This window comes from Silurus meridionalis, chromosome 8 (assembly GCF_014805685.1).
Source record: "Silurus meridionalis isolate SWU-2019-XX chromosome 8, ASM1480568v1, whole genome shotgun sequence".
NCBI classification, from domain to species: Eukaryota; Metazoa; Chordata; class Actinopteri; order Siluriformes; family Siluridae; genus Silurus; species Silurus meridionalis.
Genome location: NC_060891.1, coordinates 9,585,066 through 9,591,778, shown reverse-complemented (window position 1 = coordinate 9,591,778; position 6,713 = coordinate 9,585,066).

The window sequence follows — 6,713 nt, the reverse complement described above, 5'->3', positions numbered from 1 at the left end:
TATTTTAACACTGGTGATTTTATCTAAATGCTTGATGAGTTTATAAAAACACATTTTATTAAAATCATTCTGAGTAAAACCAATTGTTTATTAAATGCATTATTCACTAAATAAACATCAATGAAAACTGGATGATTTGTTTTATTGAATGTAAAAATATTTTGAGGATAATTGAACTTAATGAATCAATAGTTTATTAAATAGACTTCACAAATAAACAGCACTGAATTCTAAAATGAACTTAAGTTTACTGAATAAATACTGTTATATGAAAATAAATTCTTGAATGTTCAGTTTCAACACACTTTTGTCACAGCTGAAAATGATTTAACATAATGTAAAGTTCCTGACAACAGTTATACATACACAATTTAAATATCTTTTAAAGAACACACTTTGGGCTTTAGTATACATTTCTTTCTTTAAGAAAAAAAAACATTATAAAGTCATTTTTGTGTATTATGAAATAGAAACACTTTTTACACCACTGTGTATATTTATTTGCATGTTTGTCACACTTTAATGTTTAGATCATCAAACTAATTTAAATATTAGTAAAGATAACACAAGTGAACACGACATGCAGATTTTAAATAAAGGTTTTATTATTGAAGGAAACAAAATAATCTACATGGCTCTGTGTGAAAAGTCTTTGTCTCCTGTTAAAACTGTGGTTTATCACCTGAGTTCAATTTCTCTCACACAGGCCTGATTACTGAATATGTTTGATAAGAAATCTCTTTATGACCTGCCTGGCAAAGTGAAGTTGAAAAGATCCTCAAAATGATGCTGAGATCAAGAAATTCAGAAACAAATGAGAAAAGAAAGTAATGAGATTATCAGTCTGGAAAATTATAAAGCCATTTCTAAAGTTACTCAGTGAACCACAATGAAGAAATTATTCACACATGGCAAAACATGAACTGGAAACTTAGGATGAAAAATCAAAATGTGACTCATCAAGAGGTCACAAAAGACCCCACAACAACATCAAGAACTGCAATCACTTGCTGTTAAGTTCAGTGTTCATGACTCCATGAGAAAGAGAACCTGCAAAAACATCTCAGTTTAGAAAACATCTTGATCAAGACTTTTGGAAAAATCTCTGTTGACTGATTAGACAAAAAGTTTAACTTTTAAGAAATGTCCAATTATGTCTGGTGTAAAGTAACACCTCATTTGAGAAAAAGAGCATCATACCAACAGTGAAATATGGTGGTGGTAGTGTGATAATTGTTTCTGCTTCAGGACCTGGAAGACTTCTGTGATAAATGGAACCATGAATTCTGCTGTTTATCAAAAAAATCCTGAAGGAGAATGTCTCATCTGTTTGACCTAGCTGAAGTGAACTTGTTCTGAGCAGAACAATGATCCAAAACACACAGCAATATCTGAATGGCTGAAGAAAAATTAAATGAAGACTTTGAAATGGCAGTCAGTCCTGACCTGAATCTATTGAGATGCTGTGACATGACCTTCAAAGAAGGTTCATGTAAAAATCTAATGTGGCTGAATTACAATTCTGCATAGATGAGTGAGTTTAAGTTTTATCAGATGAATAACTTAGTGTGCCTTTTCTGCATTTTTTCATCATTTGATCTGTGTAGAATACCTGATTTACATTTACATTTAACAATGAATTCCTGTGTTCACGTTTCAACCCAGTCTAAAGAGTAAGAGAAAATAAACCCTGTCAATTATACATTTTTTTTTTATTATTACATTTGACACTTCTGTTCCTCTCACTTTTGAGATATGGCTACATGAATGTGTCAGTAAAACAATACAACTAACATTACTCATTACTACTTTTCTTCTTCTTCTGCTGCTACTTTAGGAGATCATTGTCTCCATACTATGTTCTACATCCACAAACTCACAATGCAACTGCTTCTGACCTTCTCTATACTTCTCCATCAACATTCTCAAAGTAAATAAGGCATCTGTGGTGCTCTTCCTGCATGAAACTATTCTGTTGCTCACAGATGGTTACCTCTTCTCTCAGCCTGGCTTCCACTCTTTCCCATAACTTCATGGTGTGACTGATTTTGTTTGTAGTTACTGCAGGTCTGACATCTCTCTTATTCTTAAAGATCAGTACCAGACATCCATCTCATTCCTCAGGCATCCTCTCACCTTAAAATGCTGTTAAACAATTTTCCTAAACTTCCATGTTATCTGGTCCTAGACTCACTCTTCATCTTTATAATTTTCTCTCCTTATAATTTTCTGTCTATTTCTTGCAAACTCATTAACTATCTCACTAATTATATTTCTATCCATCTTTCAAATTTTGTTGTAAACAGAAAACAATCCCATTTCTTTCCAAAATCATGAATCATTAAAAAAATAAATGTGATATGATTATTATAATTACAAAAAAGTAAAGAGTGGATTTAATGTTAAAGTTCTTTCATCTGATACATTTGCATTCAATAATCCAGATGATTACCCTTTTCCTACACACTCAAAACATTAAAACATGGTCATAACTTCTATGTTGAAATATGCACAATTTGGTGTTATTAAGAAAAGATGATGATATCATTGAATCAGCATGCAATGAGTTTCAGCTGGTGTCTTTACCATAATTCAGTTGATACTCATGATAGCTACTGTAAGATTTACTGCTAGATTTCACCAAACCATGTTTATTTCTCTGAATAAAGCAAAATTAAAGCGATGTAAAACAAATCTCAGACATGTTAATTACTAGAATATATTTACTATATTTTGATTCAAGCAACCACTGATGATGCTTGATAATTTGAGTGGATTACAGAATACATTAAAACAAGAATTAAATCTTCTAATTAAATTTTGAATAATCTTGAAGAATATTTAAAATAAAATAACAAAAAAACACATCTACTTTCACACACATAATCTTGTTTCTCCAATACCATGCTTGTAAACAAGAATGAGGTTTATATTACTCACAAATTGTTACTCAATCCTAAATAAATAAAAAGTTTTCATGTTTCTGCTTCTTTAACAGAAATAAAAAAGTATTCAAAATGAAAAACCAAGACATGGCTCCACTATCAACCCAGGACCTTCTGTGTAAAGCACATATAAAATAAAAAATTTAAAAAAAAATATATATATATATATATATATATATATATATATATATATATATGAAACTTAGAAAACTCACTGATACAAATATCACAATCCACTGTTTTGAGCATGTTAAGCTCCAGGTTTTTATGACTGCACCATGCCTCTCAGGCCTTTCTTCACTGAAGCAGGGTCGTTTTTTAGAGTAGCTCCTCTTAGACACTCTATGAGGATCAATGATGAGGATAAATTTTTCTCATATTAATGAGTTAATCATGTACTACAGTATTTAAAAAGAACTTGTGATCCTGTCAACTATCAGAAAGCTGAAATTGGGAACAAGTTTCCCAAACTGTATAGTTGCAATCTGGAAACATTTTGACTCAATTGATATTTCTGCTCATTAATGCTGTTTAGTTGACTGTGTGGTTCCATAATTTAGTAGTGATCACATCTGCTTTACACACAGAAGATCCTTTCAACAGTGGAACAACTGGAAAGATGTGAGGTTTATATTTTTGTGACCAGTTATGTTAGAGTTATTCTCTCATCTTTATCAATTCTGCAAATAAAAAAAACAGTTGATCATGTGCTTGTAACAGCATTGGATAAAAGCATTTCACAAGTAGAATCAGAGACTTAAGGGCATGGTTCCACTGGGGTTGACCTTCTGCTGTAAAGCAGGCTGATGATCTACACTATGGAACCTGTTGCTGAAATTTGTCAATGTGCATAAAGATAAAAAATCCATTTTCTTTAAAATATTCATAAAACTGAATGACCATGAAAATCTCAATTAATGCATAATGAAATGTTTAGAGAAATTATGACAGGGTGGAGAGAATTGTGGTATTGTATGAGAAAGTCTTGTCAGAGAAGTATGTGAGGTGGTACATATATGAGGACAGTGTGACAGCAGTGAAATGTGCAGTAGAAACAGACTGGTTTAAGGTAAAGGTTAGACTGCATCTAGGATCAGCTCTAAGCCCTTTCCTGTTCTGGTGATAGACAGGTTGAAGAACAGGTCATACATCTCCGTACTATGATGTTTCAGATATTTGTGATTTGTGGTAATACATTAAAGAGCCTAGATAAGTATGTAAAGGAATGAGTCAGTAGTAAGACATAGTACATGTATGTGACATGGCAGTGATTATTGCAGGAGAAGAGGTAAGGTGGATTCAGGTACCTTCACAGTGCAAGTAATGGATGTAGAAAAGTGAAGAGTACAGGTGTGGAGTGGGTGGAGACAGTGACATGATTTGTGATAGAATATCTGTGAGTGAAGAAAAATATAGGACTGTGGTGAGACCTGAGATAATGTATATTTTAGAGACAATAGCATTTTACTGAAGACAGGAGGTGGAGCTAGGTAGCAGAGCTGAAGATGTTGAGATTTTCATTGGGATTGTGACGTTGAACAGGATCAGAAATGTTTATTAGAGGACAGTGCATGTAGGACTTTTGGAGACCAGATAGGCGAGAAGATGGTTTGGACATGTGCAGAGGAGGGACATTATCATAGAATGCTGAGGATGGAGCCACCAAGGAGGAGAAAAGAGGAAGACCAGGTTTATGGATGTGGTGAGGAAACATTTGGTTGGGGTGAAAAGGCAGATGTAGACTTATGGAGACTTATGGGAGAAGCCAAAGAGGAAGAAGAAGAAGAAGAAGAAATGAAGAAAAGCTTAACATTATTACTGCATGATACAATAAAATCACATAAACATGTAATGGGATTATTGTGATCTTGTGATTTATTATCAATAACAACAAATCCAATAACAAAGTTAAAATACCAAGTGAAAACTAAGTTCAGAATCCAGGATTTTGTTAAAGTATAGACTTTATGCAGTAAAAATAAATCCAGGCAGTTCCATGGAGGTTCCCAATAACACAGTCCACACAGTCTTGATAAACCCTCTTCAGCTACATTTGTAAGATTTGATTTGAATACATCTTAAAATACTCTTGTGTTTTAAGAATAAAATCATTTGACTCATAAAATGTCACAACACACTAAATGTATAAAGTTTCCAATCTGATATAAAAATGATCAAAAACACATCTACAAGCTACAGAAAATTACTCTTCTTTTTAATGACTATAATCTCATCAAATTATCAATCTCATGATCTCTCTTCTTCTCTTCTTTACAGAGATTCAGGAATCCTGGAGCTTTTGTAGATTATGTAATGTTCTCCTCCATGTCTCTTTTAGTTCTCTCTTTTCGTCCTCATTTCTTTCTCATTTAACAAAGTGGCCTCAGCTGAGCAAATGTTCCTAGTTGTTTTGTTCTCTCAGCTCTCTCTCTCATTCTACAGTCATCGTTCTATGTCCTTAAAAAAAGTCCGTCAGGAAGATAACCTGTCGGATTGAGACGTTCTTTTCAGTGGAGAGATTAATTTTGCTGATCGCTCCACCTTTCATTTTTTTAAAGATCTCTTTACAAGCCTCTTTCTCTACTTGTGCTTCTTCAATAAAAAGTGAACTTGGCTTCCCTCGACTACAGGAGCTATGAGCAACATGTAAGTCCCTCCAGAAATGCTTGATGCTAACAAAAGGCTGTGATGGGAAATTCACCTGGTAATTGAGCTCGAGTGGAGAAGGCCTGGCAATCTGGAAAGGAACGGAAAAATCTGTCACTCGCTCTCACGATAAAAAAGAATCCGTAAAAACAGAAGCGTTTCTGCTAAAGTGGTTGGGTTCGAGCGGTCCCACATGCGCAAGTAATGTTTTTCAGTCAGACCAACCCATAAACTCCCTATTAGCGTTGTCAAACTTCGATAAATCCGGATCACAAGCACTTTCATAAAAAGATTGCCTGAGTCTCTGTAGGTACCTTGAAGGATCAGGGCCCTAACCTCATAGGAGTCGCCCCTAGGACTCAGTCTTCAGAGAACAAGTTCATGTGATTCCCTCAGTTCTTGCACTTGGCAGTTTGTTCTGTAAAACTCTAGCAGCTCTATTGTGCTCGAAACGGTACAAATTCTCTGTCTCCTCAGTGCTGTGATAAAGGGTAGAAACTCCATAAAACATGCTTGCTACGGTTCTAATTCGAGCAACTTTCAACTTGTCCAAGATCCCAATCTGCCGAGGGCCTCCAGCTCTTGGTTCACTCCTTTGTTTATTCTTGACCGATGAGTTTTGTTCTCTTCTTGTACAAAACTCTAGATAGTAATACTCCTTGATCATTTATTTTTTAATTGATAGCCATCTTAATCACTCCGTTGTATTTACAGATTATTTGGGCATTTTGATCTCTGATCATGCTCCTCTAGCGTTGGATATCCAATTCTTAACACAATCTCCTTGGTGGTTTAGCAGACAAGGATTTCTGTTCGTCTATTTCTAAAGCCATTGATGAATTCTTGTTGGTTAATCGTCTTGACTCTACTCCATGCTCATTATTATGGGAGACTCTGAAAGCCTATTTCAGGGCGCAAATTGTTTTCACTCTGCTTTTATATATCGGAAGCACACAGAGCTCAGTGAAAACTCAGTGAAATTTCATCAGCTATCAGCCAACTCGATCAGAGCTACGTCCAACCCTTCTCCAGAGCTATACAAAGAACATGTTGAGTTGCAAGCAGAATTCAATCTCCTCTCCACTAAAGAAATTGAACGCATGCTACTACAAACTCGGGATC